This window comes from Saccopteryx bilineata, chromosome X (genome assembly GCF_036850765.1).
Source record: "Saccopteryx bilineata isolate mSacBil1 chromosome X, mSacBil1_pri_phased_curated, whole genome shotgun sequence".
NCBI classification, from domain to species: Eukaryota; Metazoa; Chordata; class Mammalia; order Chiroptera; family Emballonuridae; genus Saccopteryx; species Saccopteryx bilineata.
Window position 1 is genome coordinate 119,168,666 of NC_089502.1, and position 17,816 is coordinate 119,186,481.

At 38.7% G+C, this 17,816-nt stretch overlaps 1 protein-coding gene and 1 non-coding gene across 5 annotated transcripts in view; both read left to right on the forward strand.

Annotated features, from left to right (window-relative positions):
* DMD (dystrophin) overlaps nt 1-17,816 on the forward strand; it is a 2,360,554-nt gene that overhangs the window by 570,357 nt on the left and 1,772,381 nt on the right. The window lies entirely within an intron of this gene.
* LOC136317976 (U6 spliceosomal RNA) lies at nt 13,496-13,603 on the forward strand. Its single transcript, XR_010727962.1, has one exon. It is a non-coding gene; the product is annotated as a U6 spliceosomal RNA (small nuclear RNA).

Sequence of the window (17,816 nt, forward strand, 5' to 3'; positions counted from 1 at the left end):
ATAACATATCTTATAGGAATTGCAAACATTCTAGTGGTAAACTTTGCCATTGAATGTGTCATAATATATTTTGGAATCATAGTACACATATAAACATACAGATACTTACATAGATATATCCTGAGTCTGAAATATTATAGATATAATGAGATCTTAAATGAAAATGATTTATTGATAGCTGTTATATAGATAGATGATAGATAGATAGATAGATAGATAGATAGATAGAGCACTCAGCAGAGGGAATCCCATTTCAGGCCATACTGTCCAATCTAGTAGATTGGATTTCCCAGAACAAGGATGCATATTAGGGACTGCATCAGGAACAGAGAAAACCCTCCTGTTAACTACCATTGAAGAACTAAGAAAATAGTTGAGAGTATAAACTAAGTATTAAGATTTTATTCTTTATTTGATTTATTGTTACATAAATGCAACCAAACAACAACTGTTGATTAAACACATCTCTGTCTAAAGCCGTGATGGCTAACCTTTTTATAAAAAACTGCCCACTTTTGCAGTGCTAGTCAACCTGGTCCCTCCAGCCCACTAGTGGGCGTTCCAGCTTTCATGGTGGGCAGTAGCGGACCAACCAAACGGCACCGTGATTAGGCCACCATGAAAGCTGGAACACCCACTAGTGGGAGGGAGCAACCTGGTTGACCAGCACTGCAAAAGTGGGCATTTTTTATAAAAAGGTTCGTCATCACTGATCTAAAGCATTGTATTTCCTGTTGCATTATCTATGGACTACAGTGAAGTTAATTTGATGTTTACTGGAGTTTTCTAATCCTAAGAACAGGGTTCTGATTTTGATAGTTTTTTCAAACTACTTGAAGATGGTAACGATCATGCTAGAAATCAACATAAGACAAAATGCATTTTCATTGAAATTATATTGTAAAACTTATGCTTTTATGATTAGAAAAATACTTGAATGATTATTGATGTAAACTATAAGAAGAGGTTACTATTTTTAATTCACCATTATAAAGATCTAGAATACGCTGATTATATGACCTAAAATTATTAATTTGTGCTATGGAAACCCATTGTGTCTTAAGCCTTATTTAATGACTGTCTAGAGATGACATTTTAAATGTCTTGGGCTATGTGGGCTACATAGTTTACCTAAATAACTTTATCAGAGTTTGTACATTTTATGAGACAATATATTTCACATTGTTTTGATATATTGTTTTAGAATAAAATTCAGTTTAACATGTTTTCCTACTAACTAAATTGTACATGAATTATGATAACCACTCCCCTATGTATAGACCCAGGTAAAATACAAATGGTCAATAACCATTTTGTGTGAAATGGTTGTATAAAAAAAGCATAGTTTTGCCTGACCAGATGGTGATGCCGTGGATAAAGCGTCAGACTGGGACACAGAGGACCCAGGTTAAAAACCCCAACGTCACTGGCTCAGCGCTGGCTCATCCGGCTTGAGCGTGGGATCACCAGCTTGAATGCAGGGTCACTAGCTTGAGTGTGGAATCATAGACATGACCCCATGATCGCTGGTTGAGCCCAAAGGTCACTAGCTTGAGCACTTGTCACACGCTCTGTTGTAGCCTCCCAGTCAAGGCACATATTAGAAAGCAATTAATGAACAACTAAGGAGCTGCAATGAAGACTTGATGCTTCTCATCTCTCTCCTTTCCTGTCTTTCTGTCCCTATCTGTCCTTCTCTCTCTCTTTCTGTCTCTGACACATACACACAAAAAGCATACTTTGGTGGACTACTCTAGGCGTGCGTATTTCTTCATAAATAAACTTTAGGAAAGGGACAGGAACCTAACAGAAATGTACTTGAAGTATTTTAGCTCTCCTGGCCTTGTAAATTATGTTCACTTTGCCCACTGTATTAACCTCATTTAGTTTCTGCAGGAAAAATATTTTTCTATTAAAATCACAGTTCTTAATTGTATATTTATTTATTTATTCATCTGATTGAGAGAGAAAGAGGTTGAGAGACGGAGGGACAGACAGGGATAGACAGGAATGGAGGGAGAGATGAGAAGCATGGACTCTCATAGTTGCGGCACTTCAGTTCATTGATTGCTTTCTCATTACATGTCTTGACTGGGGGGATCTAGCTAAGCCAGTGACCCATTGCTCAAGCCAGCAACCCTGGGGTCATTCTGTGATTCCACACTCAAGGTGGCGCCCCCGTGTTCAAGCTGGTGAGTCCACACTCAAGCAGGATGAGCCCGTGCTTAAGCCAGTGACCTCGGGATTTCAAACTGGGGTCCTCAGCATCTTAGGTCAATGCTCTGTCTACTGTGCCACCACCCGTTTAGGCTTTATGGTTTATTTATAGTTTTTAATTTGATAAATATTTTATTTTTAAGGAACTTCTTCAAGAACTAAAATATTGCATCATTTAAAACATGCATTAAGTATGACTTGTCAAGTGTTGAATCTAATTCTTTTGACTCCAAATATAGTAATATATGCTAATTCTTTTAATTTACATCTATAAAATAAATTCGATACAGATAAGTATAACCAGTTTTAAGAAAATTTTCTATAATTTATATACACGAGTGTTGACAATTGTAAAAATTGTTCTCTCTGTTTGCCTGTTCAACATCATGTTTTGACACAGTGAATTTAGGACTCAAATCATTTGTAGAAAGGCACAGAAAATCCATACGAGGATTCACTATGCAAATGGAACATTTCCACAGAGAAGAAATTGCTGATTTAGATGTGAGCTAGGAAAAAATTACCGGAAAAGCGAATGAAAGTGACTCACATTATGTGACAAAAGAGTTGGATGTCTCTGAGACCATTAACATTTTTTCCCTACAAGTATTTAATGAGTGAGAATTGCATCTGGCTTGGTAGTAGACACTGAAAATGCATTGTCTTCTAAAAATTGATATTTTTCCCCTTCTACCCAAAAGAAAGAAAATAGAAAAAGTAGTAATAATAAAGGAACTTGGTAGACAAACACTGTTCTGTATGGTTTGATATGACTCATATAATAGGTATGATGACTATTGAGTTGCTTATTCAGATATAAAATGTCAAAGTAATGCTAATGACTTTATCGTCTTGTTTCAATACTTTACTTATAAATCATCATATATTGATATTTTATTTACTTAATATGTATAATTTACTGGCCTTTAATATTTATTTTTTATTTTTATTTTTTAACTGAGAAGAGTGATATAGGGAGACAGACTCCTGCATGCGTCCCAGCTGGAATCCACCTAGCAACCCCTGTCTTGGGCTGATGCTTGAATCCACTGAGCTATCCTCAGTTCCTGGGGCTGACCTCGGACCAACCAACTGAGCCACTGGCTGCAGGAGGGGAAGAGAGAGGGAAGGAGGAGAGGGGGAGGGGTGGGGGAGAGATGGGAGCATCTCATGTGTGCTCTGATCAGGGATCAAACCCGGGACATCTGTATGCTGGGCTGACACTCTATCCACTGAGCTAATTGTTCAGGGCTAATATTTATTTATTTTTTAAAATTAATTAATTAATTAATTTAGACAATTAAATTTAACAGGGTGACATTAGTCAATCAGAGTACATAGATTTAGAGAAAAAATCTCCACATCATTTGGACAGTCAGTTACGCTGTATACCCATCACCCAAAGTCAGATCATCCTCTGTCACCCTATATTTTGTTTCTCTTTAACCCTCTCCTCTTCCCCCTAGCACCCTCCCTCTCCTCTGTTCCCCTCTCCCTGGTACCACTACACTTTTATCTATGTCCACGAGTCTCATTTTTGTGTCCCACCTATGTATGGAATCATACAGTTCTCTGCTTTTTCTCATTTACTTATTTCACTCAGTATAATGTTAATCAAGGTCCATACATGTTGTTGTAAATGATACTATGTCAGCATTTCTTATGGCTGAGTAGTATTCCATAGTATATATGTACCACATCTTCTTTATCCAATCATCTGTTGAAGGGCATTTTGGTTGTTTCCATGTCTTGGCTACCATGAACAATGCTGTGATGAACATGGGGCTGCATGTATCTTTTTAAAATTATTATTAATTAATTTATTTTTACAGGGACAGAGAGAGTCAGAGAGGGATAGATAGGGATAGACAGACAGAAACAGAGAGAGATGAGAAGCATCAATCATCAGTTTTTCATTGCGACACCTTAGTTGTTCATTGATTGCTATCTCATATGTACCTTGACCGCGGGCCTTCAGCAGACCAAGTAACTCCTTGCTTGAGCCAGCGACCTTGGGTCCAAGCTGGTGAGCCTTGCTGAAGCCAGGTGAGTCAACACTCAAGCTGGCGATCTCGGGTCTCGAACCTGGGTCCTTCTGCATCCTAGTCCAACGCTCTATCCACTGCGCCACTGCCTGGTCAGGCTGCATGTGTCTTTACGTACCATTGTTTCTGAGTTTTGGGGGTATATACCCAGTAGAGGGATTGCTGGGTCATAAGGTAGTTCTATTTTCAGTTTTTTGAGGAAACACCGTACTTTCTTCCATAATGGTTGCACTAATTTACATCCCCACCAACAGTGTATGAGGGTTCCTTTTTCTCCACAGCCTCTCCAGCACTTGTTATGACCCGTCTTGTTGATAATAGCTAAGCTAACAGGTGTGAGGTGGTATCTCGTTGTAGTTTTGATTTGCATTTCTCTAATAGCTAGTGAAGATGAGCATTTTTTCATATATCTGTTGGCCGTTTGTATTTCTTCCTGGGAGGAGAAGTGTCTGTTCATGTCCTCTTCCCATTTTTTTATTGGATTGTTTGCTTGTTTGTTGCTGAGTTTTGTGAGTTCTTTGTATATTTTGGATGTTAGAGCTAATATTTAAATGTACAAAACTTACAGAAACTTACACTGTAGGTTTTCCCATTTTAGCAATAATTTATTTCATGTACACTCTACACTGTAAGGTTAATGGTTGTCTTGTCCATTATTTATCTTTGCAACCAGTGCCAGAGACTGGCATTCAGTAGGTTCCAATTCGTTATTGATGAATTCTCTTTAAGGAAAACATCAATTTGATAATCACAATGTAGCTAAGATACTATTTTTTAAAATTGTTTTAAGAAGAATCTCAGGTCCCTAAAAATTAATTTTTTATGTCCTCACTTTGCATGTGGACATGTGTGTAAGTGTGTATGTAAACTTGAATTTCAAGGTAGTATAAGATAGACTCCACTTGGCTATAAGTTCAGAGGTTCGATGGTGTCATTATGTATTGAGCTCTTGTATGTTTTCTGTGTGTGTGTGTGTGTGTGTGTGAGAGAGAGAGAGAGAGAGAGAGAAAGAGATAGAGACAGAGAGAGGGACAGATAGGGAAAGACAGACAGGAAGGGAGAGAGATGAGAAACATCAGTTCTTCATTGTGGCCCCTTAGTTGTTTCTTGATTACTTTTTTACATGTGCCTTGACTGGGGGGCTACAGCAGACCGAGTAACCCCTTGCTCAAGCCAGCGACCTTGGGTCCAAGCTGGTGAGCCTTGCTCAAACCAGATGAGCCCGTGCTCAAGCTGGTGACCTCGGGCTTTCGAACCCGGGTCCACTGTGTCGCAGTCCGACGCTCTATCCACTGCGCCAATGCCTGGTTAAGCCAGCTCTTGTGGTTTTCATGGAAATAGTTGCACAGCATCTTACAATTGATGGATTGGTAACATTTATTCAGTTAAATAAATGAAAAGAAATAGGACTAGGGCATCCTGGTAGTGAAAATAGCTTAAATAAAAGCACAAATGTAGTAAGCTCATATGTAATATGCTCAAAGCATATTACAAAAGCATAACCCAAAAGGTTAATTTCTGCCAAAATAAAATTTAGTTTCCATTACTCTACTTTAATATTTGGAGGCAAATACATTTCCATAATTAATTTAGACTTTCCAACACTTGGGTTTCTTTTTTCTTTTAATTTATTGAGTACAAAGATCTAGAATTATAGTTATTTAACTCTCAATCCTTGGCAATTCATGTACTTTTTATTTAATTTTAATTTTTTTGTATTTTTCTGAAGTAAGAAGCGGGGAGGCAGACAGATTTCTGCATGCACCCAACCAGGATCCACCCAGCATGCCCACTAGAAGACAATGCTCTGCCCATCTGAGGCTTTGTTTTGTTGTGTCTGGACCCATTCTAGTGCCTGAGACGGAGGCCATGGAGCCATTTTCAGCACCTGGACCAACTTAGCTCCAGTGGAGCCTTGGCTGTGGGAGTGGAAGAGAAAGAGAGAAAGAAGAGGGGGAAGGGTGGAGAAGCAGATGGTCATTTCTCTTGTGTGCTGTGGCCAAGAATCGAACCTGGGACTTCCACACACCGGGCTGATGCTCTACTGCTGAGCCAACCGGCCAGGGCAATTTCTTTACTTTTTGCTGAAAATTTCATCTACTTCATTTTTCCTCACACAGCACTCACACCGAGAGAATAACAAATTTATAATGAGAAATTGAAAAAGAATCTCAGAGCTTAGGGCTAATTTGCATTTGGTTCATATAAGCTTCTAGAAGTGTCTTATATGACTCTTATATGACATTTTCTATTTTAAGGTATTTTCTTTACTCAAACATGCCCAACCGACTCTAATTTAATTATTTTTAATTCATAGGAATATGGGAATGCCAACTGTGGAAATAATTTCAGGGTCATTGCTATGGCAGTCACGGCAGAGGAATCATGGGGAATCACTATTTCCTGCTATGTCCAGTTATATTTAGGGATTATAAATTAGCTTTTCTTCTACCTTCTCTAATTGACTAGTTTTGTAGGTAAATGAATCCAATTATTATTCTACCAGGGTTATAACCTCCTTCCCCATCTAAAGAGGCATTGATTAGAGATTAATTCTGTTTAAATGAAACAGTTTAAATGTGGAAAGTTATTAACCATTTACATTTTAGTCTAAATTAGAATAAAACTATATTTAGCTAGAGAAATTCTTGCTAAGAGCGAAATTTTATTCAGATTTGCCATGAATTTTAAAGAATTAAGGCAAGGATATTAAAGAAATGAAATTCAAAGCTTTTAATTGATAAATTTATGTAGAAGAATAACATTAATTATGAGGTTAAAAACAGAGTGTGAATAGTAAACAAATAACATTTAATCTTTGTTCTTCCTTTTCTTGAAGAAGGTCTGGAAACCATATCTGGTCAGTCCTACGAGTAAAACCAGAAATAATATAACCAGAGGCATTTGTGAAAATTTATAGCTAAGTTCTAAGAAAAAATACTTGTTAATTCAGGGATAGAAGGAAACTTCCTTATCTTGACTTGCTAGGAAAATTCTTATTAAAATAAGAAGCAATTCAAGGGTATTCCTCATTGGTGTTATTGTTAAATATTGTTTGGGAGAAGTTAGAGCATGCTATATGACAGTAAAAAGGAAATACGAGGTATATTTGTTGGTAAAGAAGGACTAAACTATCATCATTTGAAATAAATGATTTTCTCTTTACTTAAAAGGACATTAATAGCAAATGTAAAGAAGTTGTGAAAAATCTTATTCAGAATATCTACGAATTTGTAGATTTCCCAGAAGCAATTATAGAGAAAAGTGTAAAAATTGTTTGGAGAAAGTTTAAATGAATTATAGGTATAAAAATAAAGACATGAGGAAAGGAAGGACATATATGATAAAAATGCTAGTTTTCTCTAAGTTAATCTGTACATTCAAGATAATTGTAATCAAGATATAGTACCACACTTATGGATGTATATCTATATATCTATCTATGTATTTATGTATGTATCTATCTATCATTTTAGAAGGTATAACAGAATCCCAGCAAGAAATAGAATTCACCATAGATAGATGAAGAGAATTTTCTATAGTGATTCCTTACAGAGGTATAACATATTAACAAAGAGGTGACAGTGAGTCACCGAGACAGGAGCAACAGTAGGAAGCCTTACTACCTCTGAGGCTTAAGCAGTAAGGGAACAAATAGGACGAATGGAGCTTAATGGAGTCCAGTGAGAGCTGTAGCCCTGGAGGAAGAACCACACATTGGGAAATGTAGTTTTTGGAAGAAACCAGCTACTGTAAGAGGGAGCTCTGAAACAGAGAAATTGTGGAGGAAAAATTTCCCCAGCCATCCCTTTCCCTGTCTTTGCATCACCAGCTGTTCCTTTCCACTGGCATAATGCAACTGGAATCCAGCCAACAAGTGGTCCTAGGGAGTGCAGTGCAAAAGGGTCAGTAACCCAGGGGACAAGTAGCGAGGGGCGGAGATGGATGGGGTGAACACACACAAAAGACATCACACAAAAGGGAGAAGAGATGCAGCTGTCACCAGAATTCTAAACTAAGTATAAATGTAAATGCATGATGATAGTTAAGAAATTACTTTGAAATGATGACTTCCTTTCAAAATTATCCTGACCCAGCGTGATGTGCTAGAGAGAAATCATTTTATGATATAGAATAGATATTTTGAGAAAAGCTTCTTTTATTTAGGTAAATTTAATATTTAAGGGTGGCATTTCATATCTGTAAAGAACAGATCAATTAGCCAGTAAATTAAATTAAAATCTTTGACATTGTTTGGAAAGAAAAATGTAATGATAACCTCATTCCACAACAAATACTAAAAGAATTTTCAGATAATGATTTAATATGAATGAATAAAACCTTAAAATATGTATATTAAAATATAGAGGAACATTTCATTAATATTCAGTTGCCATAAAACTCAGAAGCTGTAAAATAAAATTGACAGATTTAACAACACAAAGAAGTAAAATATATATTTTCTCTGACGAAAGACTCTTAAAAAGTAACAGAACATAGAACTGGCAATCATACTGACAGTAGAAAACGAATGACCTCACTGATAATTACAGAATTGCAGAGTGCCATATCCTGTGATGATGAGTGGTCATGGAAAGAGACCCTGTGTTTCCTTGGGTGGAAGAACCGCTTGGAAAGTTTTAAATAGGAAATTTGTCGTTATCGTTCAAACCATGGAATAGTATGTGTCTTTGACCCTGAGATTTCACATTTAGAAATTAGAGCTACAGGAATACTCATGCATATCTAAGACAAATATATAAGGATGATCTTTGCAGCATTGTTTACATTACTTCCAGTATTAGTCCATACTCTAGAATGCTAGGCAGGTATATCATTACCATTGGACTGTAGGCTCCATACAATCAGACTCCAGGTTTGTGTTTTAACTGGTGCTCACTATTATAACAGTAGTGCCTAGCATAATCCTTGACTTATGATAGGTACCCAGTAACTGGTTGCAAAGTAAAGAAATGGATGCATTAAAGTCTACATTATTGAAATAATTTTAAAGTCCAAATTTTATGTATGTATGTACATACATATATATTTTAAGCTGAATTTTGCTGAAAACTTAGAGTTTGATGGTCATTTTTCTAAGTACTTACCTTATCATAATTCTTTCAAAAGACTTGACCATGTTTTATAATTGAAGGCATGAAGACATGAAGAAATTAAGTTCCTTGTTCAAAATTATATAGAGCTAATGAGTTCTAGAATAGGGCTCTGAATATATACTACTTGGGTACTTCCTGTGAAAGCATATAGGATGTGAGTATACAGGTATTGTGTATGTAGTTCGATCTCATTATATAGACAGACAGATGAGTAGATAACTGAATGGCTAAATGGACAGATTGATAGAGGGATGAATGAATGGATGAATAGACAGCTAGATAACAGAGCTTCTAAGAAGTTTGTTTTATCTCTAGATAACAGGACTGGAGTGTTGTAAGATGTGGGTTATTTTCATTATTTACTTTATATACTTCTGTACTATTTTAATTTTCCACTACCATAAGCATGGATTTCTTTTGTAATAAAAATGTTTACTGGTGAAATATTAAATCCGAACTCCTAAGAAGAAAATCAGGGAGAACCAAAAGATTTTAATTCTTGGAGCCGAGAACATTAGTCTGACCTGTTTCCTCTGAGGGCAGGCTTCCTATTCAAAGGACAAGCTCCCCTTCATGGTAAGAGTTGAAGAGGGGCCCATTTGGTCAATCTAAGACCAGAGCCTGAATAGGCTCTAAAGTTGAGTAATGAGACAGGCTTTGCAGGATATGATAATTGAGCTCATTAAACTGAACTTACATCTTCAGGACAGCCAGACCCATGTTTGTAGAATTTCACCTGAAGGAAAGATATTTGAGAGACACAGAAATTTCAGAATAAAGAAGAACCCGAAGCTGTATCAAGAAGCTTAGCTAGTCCTGGCCGGTTGGCTCAGTGGTAGCGCGTCAGCCTGGCGTGCAGGAGTCCCGGGTTCGATTCGCGGCCAGGGCACACAGGAGAGGCGCCCATCTGCTTCTCCACCCCTCCCCCTCTCCTTCCTCTCTGTCTCTCTCTTCCCCTCCCGCAGCCAAGGCTCCATTGGAGCAAAGATGGCCCAAGTGCTGAGGATGGCTCCATGGCCGCTGCCTCAGGTGCTAGAATGGCCCTGGTTGCAACAGAGCAATGCCCCAGATGGGCAGAGCATCGCCCCCTGGTGGGCATGCAGGGTGGATCCCGATCGGGCGCATGTGGGAGTCTGTCTGACTGCCTCCTCGTTTCCAGCTTCAGAAAAATACACATACACACACAAAAAAAAGAAACTTAGCTATTATAATAGTATATTTATTTTGATTGATGTTCAGTCATTGGGAAAAACAGAAAGAATTTTAAAATTACAAATGGGAAAAACAAACATCTAATGGAGAAAATAGAAGTAAGAAGTGAAGAAGTAAAGCCTTTCCCTCTCTCTTCCTCTTTGATGTTACTGATCTCTGGTCAAAACGGATTGCTTCTCAAATAAGACATTCACATTCACACACAGCAGTTATATAAGGGACCTTATTAATTGTTTATATATGTGTTTATCCTGCCTAATTTTTTTTCTTTTTTTGTGACAGAGACAGAGAGTCAGAGAGAGGGACAGATAGGGACAGACAGACAGGAATGGAGAGAGATAAGAAGCATCAGTTCTTCATTGTGGCTCCTTTAGTTGTTCCTTGACTGCTTTCTCATATGTGCCTTGATGGGGGGGGACTAGAGCAGAGGAGTGACCCATTGCTCAAGCCAGTGTCCTTGGGCTTCAAGCCAGTGACCTTTAGGCTCAAGCTAGCTACCATGGGGTCATGTCTATGATCCCATGCTCAAGCCAGTGACCCTGCGCTCAAGCCCGCCACCTCAGAGTTTTGAACTAGGGTCTTCCTCATCCCAGTCCTAGGCTCTATCCACTGCACCACCTCCTGATCAGTTCCTTTGCTTTTTAACAGAAACCCATGCTCATTTTCATATCTCATTTTAAAGAACTGCTCTTAGAATTGTAATTATGCAGGAGGTTCCTAAAACCACTAGTCATAGTGTTAATGAGATGGCAAGCCTTTCGCTTGCTCAGCTCTTCCAGCCTTCCATGTATTCAGACACTTAGTACAAAAATTTCTGAGGAATCTCCTTCATCCAAGTCTTAAGAAGTTTCAAAGAGGACTTGAACAGATTTTTCTGTCGATATCAGTCATTTTTGGAACAGCTATTCTAGCAGAACACTGTGCTGTTTTGTAGAGTCTATGCCAAAACTTAGAAACAATGAATAAAACATTAGTTTTCCTGTGCATGGAGTATGAGCTGAAGTATTTTCCATCTGAATTAAAAATGTACTAACTTTGTCATGATCTCTTGTAGGTTTCTTTATTAACCCGCTAATGCTCTTTCATTTAGAAATAAATGCTTCTTTCTCTACTACTGAAAAAAAAATCTGATCACTTGCTAAAGCTAGAGTTGTTATACAAATCAAGCCTTATTTTTGAGAGTGTGATCAAAGAAAAACTCCTGCGATACCATAGGAAGTCATGGCTCAGTCTATTTGAACTTGCTCAATATCACAAAAGGGATGGCAACTCAGGACTCTCTTATTTTCTGGTGTAATCTATCATTTACTATTTATATGACCTTGTACAATATTCTTAGCTCATAAGAGAGTGTTGAAGGGTAAATGGTAAAACATAATAGAATTCCTTGGATGTAATTGATGCTCGTTGACAGGTAATGGAATATTAAGCCAAAGCTCTTTCACGTAATTTTGGAGGGAGATACACACCGCTCGTTCCTCTTTGTTATCGTGCTCTCTTCCCCTTCATTCATTGGTCAGTTTTCATCATGAGTCTTTTTCTGTGTTCAGGTCACTGAAGTGCAGCTTTATTCCCTGCAGCCTTAATTATTCGTTCATTCATTTATTTACTCATTTAACAAATACAGAGTAGTAAAACAATTTAGAGGAGGTTCCTTCCCTGTGTAGCTTATAGTATTGCAGGGAGACAATAGGAAAGGAATAAATAAGTATAATACTAATTAATTTGTGACAAATTATATAAAGGAAATAAGTCGATGTGAAATAATGGAAAAGGGAGTTGGCTTCTTAACATAGGGTGATTAAGAAAGGCACGTCTGAAGAGATGCCGTATCGGCTAAAACCTAGTGGAGAAGCATGAATCAAAAGTGGAAAAAAGATGGGGAAAATGCCGCAGGTAAAGAGAATAGCAAGTGTAAAAACCAAGAGGTGCAAAAGGGTCTGTGTTATTTCAGATTAAAAAGCAAACAAACAGCCTGACCAGGCGGTGGCGCAGTGGATAGAATGTTGGATTCGGATGCAGAGGACCCAGGTTTGAAACCCTGAGGTTATTATTTTTTTTGAAGATTTTTTAAAATTGTTTTTTATTTATTTCTTCATTTTAGAGAAGAGAGAGAGAGAGAGAAGGGGGGAGGAGCAGGAAGCATCAACTCCCATATGTGCCTTGACCAGGCAAGCCCAGGGTTTCGAACCGGCAACCTCAGCATTTCCAGGTCGACACTTGATCCACTGCGCCACCACAGGTCAGGCAAACCCTGAGGTTATTGACTTGACATGAGCTCATCAGGCTTGAGAGGAGGCTCACCAGTTTGAACAAGGGGTTGCTGGCTTGAAGCCCAAGTTGCTGGCTTTAGCTAATGCCGCTTGCTTGAGCAGGGGGTCACTTGCTCTGCTGCAGCCCCCAGTCAAGGCCTATATGAGAAAGCAATCAGAGAACAACTAAGGAGCTGCAATGAAGAATTGATGCTTCTCATCTCTCTCCTTTCCTGTCTGTCCCTCTCTGTCCCTCTCTCTGACTCTCTCTCTGTCTTTGTCAAAAAACAAATGAACAAACAAACAAATAAGGCCAATATTATCTGAAAGGTAGTGGGCCATAAAGAGATAGGCAGTTAGCGTGCCATAGCTCAGTGTGCAGGATTGGGTCATGTAGTATCTTAGGGAATGGAAGAAGTTTGGAATTACTCTAATAAATGAGAAACTTTTGAGGGGTTTTAAGTAGGAGAGCATTACAATTTAACACAAACTGTTGCATACAGAATGGATTGAAAGTGAATGGAATGGTCCCAGAACACAAGGATCATGTTTTGGGAAAAGTAGTAATGGTGAATGTGAAGATAAGTGGATGCATGTATTTCTTTAGAGGCAGAAAAGACAGGGCTTGTTAATGGATCAAAGGAGGGATGCAGTGCTCGCTTCGGCAGCACATAAACTCCGATCCGAAGGATACACAGAAGATTTAGCATGACCCCTGTTCAAGGATGACACACAGATTTGTGAAGCGCTCCATCTTTTATAAGTAATTTAAAATTTAGAATACAAAAAACAAATCCAATCATTAGAGTCCAAAAAAGAAAAAAAGAGGGGATGCAGAAAAAAGGGAAATCAAGGTCAGTTCCTAAGTTTCCAGCCTGACACAATGCAAGAAAGTTGTTACTACGTTCGAAGATGGTGACTAATGGGGAGACTAATGGTTTTGAAGGGAACTGAGCCTCTTTTTTTTACAGAACAAATTTGAGATATCTCCTGAGGGGAGAGGTCTCAGCTGGAGACAGGTATTTGGGAATCATTAGAATATAGGCAATATTGAAGAGAAGGAGAGGAAGAGTGAGGGAACAGTGGATGACATCACTAGGGAAGAATAAGTGTAGCTAGAGAAAACCCAGATCCAACCTAAGTCTTTTCATAATGTCCCTGTGCTCCAGGACGATGCCACCAATTGAGCTATCCGGCCAGGGCTTTCCAAAACTGCATATCCTTTAAATAGTCTGAGACAAAAAGGGAGCCTGAGAATGTGGCGAGATAGGTATAAAACCTGAAAACTATAGTGTCCAAAAATGTAAGAAAAATAAAGCTGTTTAAGAATGAAAAAGCGCTACTGGGTGCTACAGAGGAAGATGGAAATAGTAGGAGAAACATTCATTAGGCTTGGCAATACTGTAGCTGTTAACGGAGTAGAGAGGCGGAAGCCAGTTCTCCGGTCCAGTATTACCCAGAGAAGCCTTCTGAACTCATCCTCTTTCCAAGATTGACCGCACCGGTTCCCTACTTGTTTTATTGTTCTCTATAGCATATGGAATCTGAGAACCAGGAGATTGGTTTTTATTTATTGTCTATGTTTCAACCAAAATCTAAACTGTGTGAAGGCCGGGACATTGCTTTGTCCAGTGCTGTTACTCCCAGTGTCTGGAACAGTGCCTGGCACACACTGACACTAAGGGAAGGAGTTGAATAAAAAGAGCAGGGGGTAGGAGAGGAGGTACAGCTGAAACATTGGAGATGTTTCATTGTGAAGGGGAATGAAGAAATGGAAAAGGACGGAAAATCAAGGGAGCAGCGTTCTTAATAGGTGCCGTGGTGTGCTGGAGCGAGATCATACAGATTTATGGGAGCAGATCTTTAAATATTCAGGAACTATGTCAACATGTTGTCAAACTCTTTGGTAACTTGATTTTGTTGTTGTTCTGCTTGTTTCTTTGTTTTTTGTTTTTCTTTTGGAGAACAGTTTTGACCAGCATACTGAAGGGGAGGATCCTGTATCATCAAGGTTCTTTGGGCTGGTATAATAGTCAGATAGACATGAGATAGTGATAAGAGGAAATGACCCAATATTACTATATGCATATGTATGTGAACCCCACATACAGGAGAGAGTGAGAAACAAAGCCGTAAAATGAGGTCTACACCATATTCTGAGCTAAGTACGAGGGCAGGCACTTTGGGGCTTCAGAGGAGACTGTCCATGTCCTTTTATTTTTTATTATTAAATTTTTAAAATTGCAGTTGACATTCTGTATTATTCTGTATTAGTTTCAGATGTGCAGCATAGTGCTTGGACAGTCATGCACTTTCCATAGTAGCCTCCCCTTCTATTTCCGGCCCCCACCTGGGCCCATACACAGTTATTACAGTGTTACTGACCGCATTCCCTGGGCTACACTGTACACCCCATGACTGTTCTGTAACTCCCAATCTGTGCTTCTCAGTCCCTTCACCTTCTAACCCTACCCCAACCCGCATCACCTCCGTCAACCATCAGTTTGTGCTCTGTAACTAGGAGTCTCTTTTTATTTTATTTTGTTGTTTATATTTCACATATAAGTGAAATCATACGGTATTTGTCTTTTTCTGTCTGACTTAAACATGTTTTTTTTCTCCACCTTATGCCTCCATTCATGAAGTATTTTACAACACACACAAATGTATCAAATTCTCTTACTGAAAGTACCCTCTTTTCTTATGTGGTATGTGAAGTTTCTCTGCAAATTAACCACTTGAGTTATGTTCTGTGCCTTTCAACATCATTGATTATGTTTTGTATTGAAAGTTACTCTAACCAGTGTCTTAATATTTGCTTCTTATATGATTAATGATGCTCATTCCCTTTTGACTTGTACCTTTCTCCATCATTCGATTATTTTCACTTTTGCAAAGTTCTAATTTGTATCTCTCATGTTAAAAGTTATTTATCACCCATTTGTGTGTATAATTGAGAACCCCCCATGACGTTGGTGGAAGCTAGAAACCCCAAACTCATATTCAGATTAAATGTTAATACAGTAGTACCGTCAGAAGCAGCATGTGTCTCTGTCTGGTTGAAGAGTGCAGTAAAGCTTGCCTCTTGTTTTGTGTTTCATCAGTGTGCTTCTACTGGGGCTTAGAAATTGCACTTCAAAACCAAGATGCTGTTTGGCCAGTGTGTCCAGTTTTTATCTAGAATATTGCAAAACTGGGGATTCCTTCGAGAGAAGCCTTTCGCCACCAGTTATCTTGCAGTTTGTGACGTGTGTTTGTAGTGGTGTTTGGTTACGCACTTCTCCCCTCCTTCTGATGTTGCAAATGGTACCTGGTGCTGCCCCATCCATCATCTCTGACAGGATGCTGACATCGCTCTCCCATAATAAATGTTCTGTTTAGAAATGTTTATTTATGAATGTCTAAGAGACTTACCTCCGGGCTGTTTTCCTTCAGGCTGGTCTCACAGCCTACCAGGTTCTGCCCTAGTAGTTAGGAGATGGAGCCATTCTAATTGCCGACTGATGCTTTCCGTAGTGAGGTGGGGTCATCTCTTACACCTCTCTTAACCCTCAGATATTTGATGAATGTGTAAATGTTGGCAAACTCACAAATCATTATTAGGTGCCAATTTCAAACAGTCATGACAAATTATAGATGATATGTATTGAGCATTTTGTTTTGTATTTATCTTCCCTCTCAAGCAGCATCACTAGCTATTTGTGTGATGTTAAAATGACTCATTTTACAGATAACAACTGGGATGTAGGGAAATTAATTTTACCACAATCTCTTACCTATAAAGGGCAGAGCCATGATTTGCTCAAATTATGTTTGATTCAGCAGGCTAAGCTCTTTGATATGGAGTGAGTACATTTTGATAATTGTTGTTATAAAAATGATTGCTCTTAGATACAATTTCTGCCTTAAGCTCTTTTCGTTGAGAGAGTTGCTCTGGAGCAGACCTTTCCCCATCAGGGATATTTCCAAAGCCCGAAGCACCAGCAAGCACCATAATTAACCAACGAAACTGGTGTCAAATGAAATGAACATCTCCATTCTGACATCATTGTTTATCAGCTATCATTGCTAACCTTGTAGAGAATGAGCAGGTAGAAGTAGAATGTTTTGTGTTAGTAAAGCAATACTGCATTTACTTAGGAAGCTTACTGCACTTATTCTAGCAGTAGGATGGAAAAGAAGTCAATTTGGTTAGCTCAAAAGCAAAACGCAAAAACAGCAGGTGACAATTAAGGAAGCAGAGTTAAATGTCACTGAGCCAAAGTACTTCCCTCTCAAATGGCAACTCCAATAGTCCTTCCCACAATGGGCATGTAGAGCGAATTGTCAGACAGTGCAAATGTTTTCCTATCAAAAAGCTCCCACACTGACTGACTGACTTGTATTTGTTAGGTCAAGCTGGCTCCTATTCTCCTGGTTGTTGAGGACATGCACTGAAATGTTGTCCTGAGGGTTTAAATGGTCAGAGATGTTTTTTAAAATAAATTTTAATGGGGTACAAATTCAATGAGTAGCTGGAAAAGAGAATTTTGGAAATCAGTTGTATTTTGGAATTGAAAATTTTAAGACAGAACACTTCACTCTGGTGAGCTGCACACAGAAGACATTTGATGCTTGGTTTAAAAAAACTTGTAATTTCTTTGACACTTGTAAAGTTAGGATTAGTGGAGAATTTCCGTTTAATTGACTTTTACCCACAGGCTTCTGTGCATTTGTTCTCAAGCACTATGAGAATGTTTGGTATTGTCCCAGGTTGGTGGCTCAGTGGATAAAGTGTCAGTCCAGTATATGGACATCCTGGGTTCAGTTCCCAGTTAAGGCACACAGGAGAAATGACCATCTGCTTCTCCCCCTTCCCTCTCATCCTCCTCCCTCTTTTCTTTCTCTCCCTCATTCCCTCTCATAGCCAGTGGCTTGACTGGTTTGAGTGTGGCCCTGGACACTGAGGATAGCTCGCTTGGAGCATCTGCCTC